This window comes from Melanotaenia boesemani, chromosome 6 (genome assembly GCF_017639745.1).
Source record: "Melanotaenia boesemani isolate fMelBoe1 chromosome 6, fMelBoe1.pri, whole genome shotgun sequence".
In the NCBI taxonomy this organism is placed as follows: domain Eukaryota; kingdom Metazoa; phylum Chordata; class Actinopteri; order Atheriniformes; family Melanotaeniidae; genus Melanotaenia; species Melanotaenia boesemani.
In genome coordinates this window covers 32,191,211-32,204,263 of record NC_055687.1, presented here as the reverse complement: position 1 = coordinate 32,204,263, position 13,053 = coordinate 32,191,211, and the positions used below count along the sequence as shown (strand labels likewise).

The 13,053-nt window shown below is 38.4% G+C and overlaps 1 protein-coding gene across 4 annotated transcripts in view; it reads right to left on the bottom strand.

The window, feature by feature from the left end:
• oxr1a (oxidation resistance 1a) overlaps nt 1-13,053 on the bottom strand; it is a 184,522-nt gene that overhangs the window by 47,508 nt on the left and 123,961 nt on the right. The window lies entirely within an intron of this gene.

Below are 13,053 nucleotides of genomic sequence, written 5' to 3'. Positions count from 1 at the left end.
TATTGAAAACCAGTAGATGAAAGACAGTAGCAAAAGATAGGATAGGAGATGAAAGAAACTGGAAGGAGACTCCTGGGAGTGGTGGAGATGTTGTAAAGGAGTTGACTTTGGTCTTTGACTTTAACAAGGAGCACTAGTCAAAGGACCTTAATGATTAGAGTTCAAGGCTTTTTGTTTATGAATGCTGAGGTATTTGGTTGAGCACAGAGAGATGATGATGGGAGGTAAAGGGGGCTGAATTTGGATGAAGGATTTATGCCGGAAATATTTTGACCCAGTGCCCTCCAACACTTCTCTTACAAGTATTGCCCTGTGATTAACAAGCCCCTTTTTAAATGTCTTTCTTTAGGCATCTCACATAGCTTAAAATCATGACTCATTCAACAGTGTTGCTATTTCTGGGGCTCAGGACAGCCTGACAGCAAGTGAGAAGGGAGGGAGGAGGCTGCTTCAGGTGTTAATATCAGCCCAGTTAAAATACTGCGGGTTCATTTCATGAAATGAATACCAAATCATTCAGAGTGAAATGGAACCTGGGTCATTGATTTGAATTCCTGGACAAATATGGGGAATTAATTTATCTCTAGTTATAATTAAAACTGACAAAAACTATATATTTTTTAAACATAATCATATATTTTTTGTATGAATGCAAAGACAGACCAGCCCGACATCAATAGATAATATTCAGTTTGTTGACTGCAGTTGGCAAATACGTAAACATGTCAATGGCAGTGTTTCATCTGGTGTGACATTTTGTGTTGGTTTAACTTTGCCCTGAAACTGACTACTGGCCACAAAAACAACCACAAATTTATCTAAACACTGACTGGCTGAAATATTTCACTACTGTTTAGTTATTCCTTATAACACATATTTCTTTGTTTTCCTGGAATTAAAGGAAACATGAAGGACAAAAACCATTAAAATGTTTCTCTTTTACATGCTAGTAAAAGTTTAAACTGACCAGAGTGTTACAGGAAAAAGTTTTGATCAGGAACGACTCAGACTTTAGACTTGTTGTTGTGTTTAAATCCACAGGGAACCCAGATGTCTTATAGAACCCAAACTTCGTTGGTTTAGAGATTTTACTTTCTTTTTTTTTTGGGGGGGGGGGGGGGGGGGGGGGGGGGCATTAACGTTTCCCTGTGTGAAAGCCAGTAGAACTGCGACACCTTAAACAGAGCTGATTAAAAAGGTGACTTAAAGATACACTCAGGCATTGGTACTATCTTGTATGTCTTTAGCATCTGTTTCAAGTTTTGTAAAAATATGCTGGAAACAGGATTTTAAGCATAACAACAAACTATTTTTTGGATTAGTGACACAAAGATCAGTTTTCTGAGCCTAAAAACACATTTACACACCTGCAGTTTGTTAATCTATGAGCATCAAGTCACCGCTTAGATTGAGTCTGTACTCAAGCCTACTTCAGATTCAAGTAGTTTTTGCATCGGTCCTTTATGGAATTGGATTAAACATTTCGATCACTTATAAAGGTCTTTACTCAAAGAGTAGCTGTCTGTCAGTCTACTGTATCTTGTGGGGGTAACAGCAGGAAGCACATCCAAGCAATGACAAGTGGGGCAGACTCTGAGCAAGTCCTGAGTCTATCACGGGGCCTTATAGGCATGCGTCTATACATAGAGGCTTCCACCTATGGTCATTTACAAAATTACCCATCAACCAAACACGTGTGAGAAAATACAGAAGCACCCAAAGAGAACCAACCCAGGCTCGTGGAGAACATTGTTGTTGTTTATAATGACAAATATGAGAATCACACTACCAGTTTCCACTCAGAAAGTAGCTATAGTCAAGTAGACAGACGGAAAAAAGATGCATCAATAATCGTATAATCTGAATGTGCCAAAAGATTCCCACCCATAGAAACCACTGCCTACACCAGCATGCTGTTTTTTTAAATACATGTCACGACTTTAAAGACTCAGAACCAAGCCTATGTAAACAGCAGACAGTAAATAGTTTTTTTTATTAATAAAAAGCACAAATATATCCAGTGTCACTCATCAACCCTTTGAACAATCTCTTCTTTTAAAGAAACTAAATGACTGAACCAATGTTGGGAGTCTAAAAACCCAACTACAATCTAATGCTTAATCTATAGATAAGCTTAAGAATAAATACCAGAACAACTAATAGAGAAATAGTGTGAGATTTCCATCTGAATGCTATGAAGACGTTGCATTAAAAGGGTTGCTTAGCTTAAAAAAAAAAAGACAAAAAACAAAGTGACTGCACAAACTGTGGGCATGCGCCAAATCAATTACTTAACATCCAAATGGAAACGTTGGAAGGATGAATGCTTTCATTTAAAAAATACACCATAAGGAGGCCGATTGTGCATGAATGGGTTCATGTTGCTATTTAGAGGCTTCGCGTCATAACTACGATTTCATGCTTTCTTGTCATGAAACATAATCCAGCGAGTGTTTTGTTTAATTGCAGATCATGTCGGTGCAGGAGACTGCAACTTGTTCCCCGATTCAGTACACACAAGCGTTGCTGGCCTGCTTTGTTGGGTACAGAATTGCGAAGGCGATAGAGATTTTCTTTTGCTTTTGTTGACGTCTGATGTGTGCACACACGCAGCTCTATACGTTTAACCACTGCCGATTGAGCGGATAAACATCAAATCACACTCAAATAATACAGAACTAGCAGAGTGGGAGGTGTTCTTTCCTGAGGTGGAAAGACCAAGACAGACAATGGAAGAGAAAATCAGATATACATTAGCAGCAGGGGTAATGGCACACTGTGCGGTGGTGATTGGTCTAAAATTAAACCTGACCCTGGATGGTCGTGCAAGAAACAGGGATTTTATTCACACACCAGACATGCAGTGAAGCACAGCGACACAGCATCCTCAGTAACAAAAGCTGGGTTTTCATCTAACACTGCAGGAAACCAGCAGCATCTGTTGTTTCTATAAAAGCTCTGCTTCTCTAAGAGGAGTCCGCTTCATGAGTCCAAAAATCACATTTTCTTTCCTTGATTCATATGTATCATACAATGTACTGGTATTATGACTTTTAAAGAAACGTTTTTTGCAGTCTATATGTACATTGATTATATTTTGATTTAAATTTTTCCTGTGTTGTTACACAAATGGCTTCTTAGTGGTGGTTGACTAATAGTTTTTCAATGGCCAATGTAGATGCACCCAGCTAATAAATAAGACTCCAACCGGCTGTTTCTGTTTTTAAATCTGACAGAGTACATCAGTTAAAGGAAATAATTCACAGCCAAAATTGTTTAAATGAAATGAAAATGTACCCAGCATTCCTCGGTCTGCATTATCGCAGTTTGCCTTAATAATCTATTCTGTACTCTGCCTGCATTGCAATTATTTCTAATAAAAAGAACACAGTGACAAAGTAAATGCCCACTAGCAATCAAAACATTATTTTCCAGCAGCCACACAAGCACTGAAAATGTGTCTGCATTTACTTTTATTTTACCAACCGCAACAAATAACCTGCTCGCAAGGCTAACACTGTTAAATGATTGTCACCATTACTTAATGCACCAAATCAACACCAAGAACCCATGCTATGCTTCCTCATGTCGCCAGCATTTCTAAGTCTGGAAAACCCACCTTTCATTTAAATCCAATGTCACTGTTTTGTCAATGTAAGCATTTGTTAAGCATAACATGATATATGCATAAACCATAAAATTAAGCAAATAATTTGGAAATAATGTTTAAATCCTTAGGAAAATTACTTGTTATTTATCATGGCAAACATAAGTGGAAACAATATCTTTAAGACTAACAATAACCAACAAAGAGGAGTATTTACATTTGTTTGATTACTTGTTTGTTTAGGAGTAACTAATGACGAATTAAAAACAACCTGCTCATATTTGTACAGGACCTGGATTTTTTTTTTTTTTAACAGTAAAGCTAAAGATGGCAGAATCAAGAACTTTGGGCGAAGCAGAGGCCACAAGAAAGGCATGAAGAACCATGTCTGTGGTTGATGCCAATCTAGATAAAGCCAATGCATTATCTTTGCTGAACAGCACCAAGCAAAATAACTTAACAGAGGAGAGCGGAAGTCGCTAGTTATCCAATTTGTTGTTCCACTAAGTAAAATAACAGTTACCATTGCAGGCATGAGCGCCTTTACTGGTGTTGTTTCTCATAAAAAATGGTTTTAGTGGCTCATTAATGGGCTGAATTACAAGAACACACAGTCCACTGTGTGAGGGAGGCTGTGAGGCTAGCTGAACAGAGCCGCTGTGCTACAGGGAGAAACAAAGGCTGCCTCTCTTCAATCCGGGTTGTAAACAGTCACAAGAGCTGATGCCGTTCAGAACAACATAGCAGAAAAGCTGGTACTTCCAAAACATAGCCTCGAGGCTTGCACCACTGCAGGGAAAAAGGTCCTCATGACAATTCACTAAATACAGCAAAACATATGCTCACTGGATACTTTATTAGCTACATCTTGCTAAGCACCGGGTTGGATCCCTTTTTACTTTGAGAACGGTCTTAATTCTTGGTGTCATAGATTCAACAAAGTGTTGGAAACATTCTTTAGAGATTTTGCTCCATATTGACATGACAGCATCACACAGTTGCTGCAGGTTTGTCGGCTGCATCCATGATGAGAATCTTTCGTTCCACCACATCCCAAAGCTGCTCTACTGGATTGAGATTTGGTGGCTGTGGAGGCCGTTGGAGTCCAGTGAACTCATTGTTATGGTCAAGAAAGCAGTTGGAAGTAGCCATCAGAAGATGACTGTGATGGTTAAGCCATGCCACATTGGTACTGAAGGGTCCAAAGTACTTCTGAAATGTCCTGATGAAGTGAATAAAGATGGTTTAATGGAGTAAAGTTGCTCTAAGTAATCACAAAATCCAGATAGGACAAGCCTTTCCATCTTCATCTCCAAGTGAAAGTTTAAAAAGAAAAAACAGAATTTTTGTCTGATTTTCAGGTGGTTGAAGCCACAAATGGTCTGCCCTCATGTGTCTGTGTGCTTGGAATAGGGGTGAAACTCCAGTGTTTGCAGTATAGAAATCATGTAGGGAAAAATGGTGAGCTGTGGTGTGAATCACATGAATAACATCAGACTGTTTACATTTTACTGGACTGACAAAGAAGAAACCTGTTCTAGAGGAAACCTTCAGGCTTAAGTGTTTCTGGCCACAGGTTGCATCTTGTAGTTGGCAAGTTCATATCTCAACTTTGTGTCCTTGTTAGAACATAGACCAGCTCAAATTTTGATGTCATGTGACAATCTTCCATCTCATATAAAATATATTTCTGCATGAGCACTAAACAGAAGCTGGAATTTAAAGGATTAAATTGCTAACTAAATTGCAATCGCAATATTGGTCAGAAAAATCACAGCTCAGTGGATATTTTCTCTTATTTTCAGACCATTCTCTGTAAACCTTAGAGATGGCTGTGAGTGAAAAATAGATCAGCAGATTCTGAAATACTCAGACTAACCTGTCTGGCGCCAATAATCATACTATGTTCGAAGTCACATAAATCTCCTTTCTTCCTTATTCTGATGCTCAGATTGAACTCAAGATAGTCACCATAACCATGTCTACATGACTAAATACACTGAGTTGCTGCCATGTGATTGGCTGATTACATATTTGTGTAAAAAAGCAGCTTAACTGGTGTGCCCTCCAAAGAGGCTGATTAAAAAGCCGACTTTTCAAGTCTCATCGTAGTATAATAAAGCACAGGGGTCTGTGACCAGACAACTGAAGAACACGCTGCTGAGTAACACATTTCTGAGGAAATAAACACCTAATTATTTTATTAGAAAGCAGTCTTTCCTCTATTTGTGAGGCTGACATGTACACAAACTTGCACATCATCTCTGACTTTAATTACATTGAATAGAAAAGCCCAGTGAAGGACTACTCCACTGCAAGGCTTTCATTCATTGAAGTACAGTTAAGGACATCACTATAACGAGTATATAAAAATGACAAGAAAGGAAAAAAAAACTAAAAATTCAGCAACTCTTGCCATGCAATCTGCTGTGTATGAATCACAGCAGCTAAATATATAGTTCCTTTCACTTTGTACACAGCCATGAAACACTGAAGCAGGCAACTCCACTGACAAAAATTCCCTCATGGTCTGATAGAATACACAAGCAGCCAATTTCGCTCTGCTCCCTTGTTTCCCCTGCCTGCTGGCTATATACAGCCATCCCCAGATGTTATTTTTAGAACCCCTCCCTTGTAAACAGTAGAGGAAGCAGGAGCTCTGCACCACAGCCACGATAAACTGGTGCTGCATGGCATTAGTCAACAGAGACTTCCTCAAAACTTCAGAAGCAGGGAGACGGGTCACCTGATTGGTGGACTCCCAATTTGGTGCTTGTTAAGACTGTAAAACCAAATGTTGTTGCATCATTAATTTTACTTTAATTTTAACTCAAAGATGTGAATCTGATTAAGAATCAGTTTAGACTAAAACTAGACAAAGGATAAATTAAAGCTATACTCCAGTCCAGCAGTTATGAGTAATATATATATAATAAAATAAGGAATATTATTTAAGATTCAAGGGAAGCCCTGCATCCAAAAAGCTCCTCTTGGCAAATTAAATTTGTTCAGCACAATATGGCAGCTAGACCATCATTCTGCTGTCATGATGCTGAACAGGACAGGTTAAAAAATTAATAAAGAAAATGTAATAAACTAATAATTAAACATTCAACAGCCCTCTTACTCAGTTTATGATCGACGGTAAAGGACAAATACCGAGTCACATTTTAAAAACAGAGTCAGCTTGCTAGCTAGGTAAAAATCCAGATAATGCTAAATACAGATTTCCTTCATCTTTTCTGGTGTGATATTAAAAAATGTGTTATGACATGGGATGCTTGAAACTGATATAAACTGACAGTAAAGAGGTGGAAAGAGGACAAAAATAAGGCAAAGATTTTGCACCTGGTGTTTGACCACAACCATGTGGTTAATGCAACTATCTTTTAATACTAATATCGTAAGCCTAAGAGGGGTAGATGGAAAGTCTGACATGAAGCCAACAGTCAGATTAGATCAGATCTAGTGACAAATGCTGGTGGTAAACTATCGTTATCACAGGGGAAAAGCGGTGGGACATATTTTAAGGGGATTTTTTCCCAACAAGAGGAACAGGAAGTTGCACACAAAGGCTCACAAGCTACAAGAGCAGCATGGTGTTCAAAGACTTAACGATGTTTAACTGGGAGAGTTAAGAGGCAACATTTACTGATTTGTGTGAGAAGTGACCTGCTGGTGTGAAGGTTTGTATGGTCTCACTTCATGGTTTACTCTTGTACAAACCCAGCCTGACACGTGCATCCCGGCGCCTTAATGACTTCAATACATGCTAAAAGATTTCTTATTCTTACCATTTTCCCTCATATCCGCTGAAGGAGTAGGAGTCTGGCTGTGCATAGCATATAGATCTAATTCCATAGCCAGGCTGTTTTTCTAGAAGCTTTAACACCTAAAATTTCTTTATTCTGCAAAAATGTTACTGCAAACATACAACATGCTGGGTGGGATGGCCAAAGTTATATAACGCAATATTTTCTAAATTATACCAGCTTGACAGTACCGGTATTTTTGTTTTTGCTTTTTCTTCCTTTGCATGAAAAGGTGAAGAATTACTGAAGCAGACTGGCCAAGATTACACAACTCCATTGTCATTGAATTGTATAAAAAAAAGAGTGATGTCCATATACATACATACATATACATATACATATACATATACATATATATATATATATATATATATATATATATATATATATATATATATATAATACAGTTGTAACTTATTTATCTAATTAATTGCATTACCGGAATTAACGCACCATCATCCCCCAAACTTTTCCCAGTGACAGGAATCAACAGCCGCACTCCTGCATAAAAAAAAATTCCCGCAGTTCTGTACAAATGTCATTGCCTTTGCCTCCCCCTCTTCTGTTGTTTTGTAAATAATCACACCGGCTGTCAGCGATCAGCTGATCTGCTTCTCTGTCGCTGGGACTCGTTACGCTTGTTTATCTTTCAGCTGAGAAGGAGGAAATTAGCAGTTTGTGGTTCTCATCAGCTCATATTTACCCCCAAATTATTGATTTTGGATGCACTCATGTCAATCAGACTCATTTCACTATCACATAAAGCTGACAAATGAAAAATGTTGGTAACAGCAGCCCATTTCAGTTAGTTACTCTAGGTTTCACTAGGTTTGTTAGTTACTCTAGGTTTCACTAGGTTTTCACTGGGCTTGCTAGTGAAACAGCTGTAAAATCTACTAGTCATAAGACATAAATGCACACATCTATGAAGACAGATCAGGTTCAGATACAGTGGTGTGAAAAAGTCTTTGCTCCATTTCTGATTTCTTACTTTTTTGCATGTTTGTCACACTTAAATGTTTCAGACCGTCAAACCAATTTCAATATTTGTCAAAAACATAAGTATACACAAAATGCAGTTTTTAAATCAAGGTTTTTATTATTAAGGGAGAAAAAAAATCCAAACCTACATGGCTCTTTGTGAAAAAGTGATTGCCCCCTCCTGTTAAAACATAACTGTGGTTTATCACACCTGAGTTCCATTTCTCTAGCCATGCCCAAGACTGACTGGATGACGACTCATCCAAGAGGTCACTAAAGACCCCACAACAACATTCAAAGAATTGCAGGCCTCACTTTCCTCAGTTAAGGTCAGTGTTCATGACTCCACCATTAGAAAAAGAAAAAAAAAAAAACAAAAAACAAACAAAAAAAAAACTTGTAAAAATGGCCTGCATGTCAGAGTTCGAGGACGAGAACCACTGATAAGCAAAAAGAAAATTGAGGCTCGTCTCAGTTTTGCCTGAAAACATCTTGATGTTCCCCAAAACCTTTGGGAAATACTCTGCAGACTGACGAGACAGAAGTTGAATCTTTTGGAAGGTGTGTGTCCCGTTACATCCAACGTAAAAAGTAACACTGCATTTCAGAAAAAGATAATACTAACAGTAAAATATGGTGGTGGTAGTGTGATGGTCTGGGGCTGTCTTGCTGCTTCAGGACCTGGAAGATTTGCTGTGATAAATGAAACCATAAATCCTGCTGTCTACCAAACAATCCTGAAGGAGAATGTCCGGCCATCTGTTCGTGACCTCAAGCTGACCAACTTAGGTTCTGCAGCAGGACAATGATCCGAAACACACCAGCAAGCCCACCTCTGAATGGCTGAAGAAAAACAAAATGAAGAATTTGGAGTGGCCTAGTCAAAATCCTGACATTATTGGGATGCTGTGGCATGACTTTAAAAGGCAGTTCATAATTAAACCCTCCAATGTGGCTAAATCACAACAATTCTGTAAAAATGAGCAGGCCGAATTTCCTCCACATCACTGTAAAAGACTCACTGCAAGTTATCACAAACGCTTGATTGCAGTTGTTGCTGCTAAGGGTGGCCCAACTAGATGTTAGGTTTAGGGGCAATCACTTTTTCACACAGGGCCATGAAGGCTTGCATTTTTTTCTCCCTTACTAATATAGAAAAAAAATCATTTAAAAACTGAATTTTTTTTTTTTTTTTTTACTAATATTTAAATTTGTTTGATGATCTGAAACATTTAAGTGACAAACATGCAAAAAAACAAACACTATGTTTGTATGTATGTATATATGTATATATGTATATACACACACACACACACACACACACACACACACACACACACACACACACACAGAGTATTAATCATGATAAACATCTCCAATACCACAGCTGCATGTATGTTTAGTTGTGCAGCTGTAAAAGTGTCCCACCCTCACACACTTAACAGCTGAGTTCCGAGTTTTGCTTACGACACTTAAAACCAGTTTGTGGTATAACATAAATTCATATTAAATGAAAACCGGTTTTCAACATGAACCGGTATATCTGCCTGCGCTACGCTTCACTAATCTCTCTCATTGCAAGCTGCAGAATGAATAAAAACAAAGAGTCATACTAACAGGATTATGATCAGTATGATGATCAGTATAACTGAAAAGAAGGAAGTGCAGAAATTAATTGAGAAAGAGGTTATTATTACTATGCAACACTGTTCTATTAGCTGCTGTGATCTGCTGCTGTTACACCATGATGAAAATACAGTGCATGAGCTTAGAGGAGCCGTCAACTTAAACTCGGAGAAACCCTGTGTGACAGGAAACAACCCTTTGCCAGCACTATCAGTACCGCTCAGCTCTATATTACCCTGCCTGCCCCCACGGAGCAGCCGATACACCAGTCAGCTGTTCTAAGAAACTTTGCTGAACTGCAGTTTTGTGTGTGTGGGCATGTCCATGTCAGAGCAGGAGGCTCTGGATCTGCCCTGTCCTCTCATTAACACTCTCCCTGTGTCGGCTAATCACACCCTCGTTGTGTTGCTGCTACATTTATGTGGCTTAAACTCCTTACATGTTGAGATCATTCTCCTTCCACAGTCGCAGCGTTAAAACCCAGACACTGATCTGCACTGAGGTGTGTCAATGCTAACACACACAGACACGTATTTCAATTAATATTCCCACAACGTGTATGTGACTGTTTCCATGGTGACAAACTGTGCAGACTGAAAGGGAAAAAGGTGGTAAAGAAAAAAAAAGGGAAACATCTGAGTGGGGAACCTGTCTGCATTATACAGTGGCAGATTCGGCTGTGGGAAAGTTGTACTCCTCTGACTGAAGAAACATTTCACTGACATATCCATATACTTATGTATTTATCAAAACTTTTCATCTAAATACTAGCCATTTCCTAATGTGTGTATTAATAGCATTGTTTCTGTTACCATCTGCAGAAATACAGAGAAGCAGTTAGCCAAATAACCGATCAGTTGATGGGCAAAAATAATGATTCTGCACTAAAACATGGTGAATTATAGTCGTCTCTGGGGTTAACTGACAGAAGATGCCATTTTCTGGCTCTAACTTCACAAATATCTCTGGAAAATTGGTTGAATTAATCAAGTCATATGAAAACACAATGTCAGCCTGTGTTTTAGGTCCTCTTGAGACTTCTGTGGCACTTTCTTTTGATTTTTGTTAGTTTTGTTCCAAGTCTTGTGTTGTTTTATTCGCTCAGTCTGTTCAGTTTTTAGATGGTTTTCTGATTTGTATTTTATTCTGTTCCTCTGGGTTTGTCTTTATTCCTTGTGTTTAGAGATTTCATGTTGTGGTTTAGTTTTATATTCAAGGTAAATTTGCATCTCATTTTACTTAGTAGTGTTTGTGTTTTCTGTGAAGCTTACTTCCTGTTCTTGTTTCACACCAGGGTTTTAGTGACAGACTGCCACACCTGCTCCGTGTTTAATGATCTCCCTCAGTATTTATGCTCCAGGTTTTCATCTGTTCACTGCCACATCCTTGTCCATCATCCTGGAGTTATTTTTGTCTAAGCTTCACTGTGACAGTCAGTCTGTCATCTGTTTAACTCCTCACTTTTATTTCTCGTTAGCTGTGAAAGAAGCCAGCAATAGTTGACCAGCTCTTGGTTAATCAGTGTAGTAACTTTACTCATTACAGATAGACATCTCATTCAGCACTTTTAAAAGTGTCTTCCTCTTTCCAAAGCAGTTTTTACACAAGACTTGGTTCGGTGTAACAACCCATCTGTTGTGTCTAATTATCAAAAACGATGATCAAAAACGTTTTTTTTCAGTCTGGTATTAAAACTCTGCTCTGTCTCAGATACTCTGTGATGACTTTGTTATCCTGGATTAAGCATTTATCTGGGGCTGTTAAATGTATTCATCTTGAACCACTTTGTATCAATTAATTCTTTAACATCTTTCACTGGAAAAACCCTGGAAAACTGGAGGGTTTTTATCCAGTTAAATTCAAAGCATTTCAATTTGATACGATGCAAGAAGTGTTAAGTGTGTGGTGACGGCTTAATGTAGCAACTTTAATGCCTCTTTTCCACATAGTGTTTGGTACAATGTACAGACTGCACACCTAGTGTTCAACATGAGGAATTTATTTTCCCTCTGATGGGTTAAAACTTCACTACAGCAATGGGAAAACCTTATTTAATAAGTTTTCCTGTCCAGTTGTAAGGAATATTTGCATGGTGGCTGCATGGTAATAATAAGAATACAAAAGCAGAAGCAAGTTTAAGATGCCATTTTTTTAAAGGTGTTGCTTTTAAGTTTGCATGAACCTCTTTGCATGTATTCTTTACACTATATAATTTTAGTAGTGGTTTGCTAAATGCAATGTTTTTACCTGAACGTGTTAAAAAAAACTGGCTATTTTTGAGAGGCATGCAGTTTGTTGGCCTGTTTTCCTCCTGGCACACAGTCTAGTGTTGCTCCAATATTCACTGCAGAAGGTAAATGTTCCCAAAATACAGCAGAGATTTGCATCAGTCAGAGATTCTGGGGATTCCCAGCAGAATCAATGGACACAGCTCTAGAATTTGTTTTAAATTAAGCAATGTATTGAAAAATATGGCAAGTCAAAGGAATGCATGGCTCCGATAATAGCCTCCTACTTAATGAAGGCTTGCTACGTGAGGTGTTTGAAGCTAATAAAAACTTTATTTATTTGAAGAAATCAAATGAGCTTCAACACTGATCCACAGTCTCAGCAGCTCAAACTGGAAGATCCCATTTCACAACAGGGCACTCAGCCTCCTCATCCTCTTCCTCCCCCTTCCTGCTGTCAGAAGCATTAAACCTCTACTATCACTAATCACATGGATTCCTCCAACCTTTGGCTTTAGAGTTACTGCACACTGAGCAATATCACTTTTCAAGTCAAAGTTAATGGTGAGTTTATAAGAAGGGAGCATGCAGGAGGACGGAATAAAGGGGCATATGATGATCAGTGTGACTCAATATAATCCCGATTGGCTGGATCAGTACTAATGAAACATCGTATTGATGTTGCCACAAGATTTCTGTGATTCATATTCAGCGTGACAATGCTAACCCGAACCTGTGTGATCATCTTGACCAGTGTTCATTCAATGTCAATCAATCAGCCACAAATGAACAAAATACT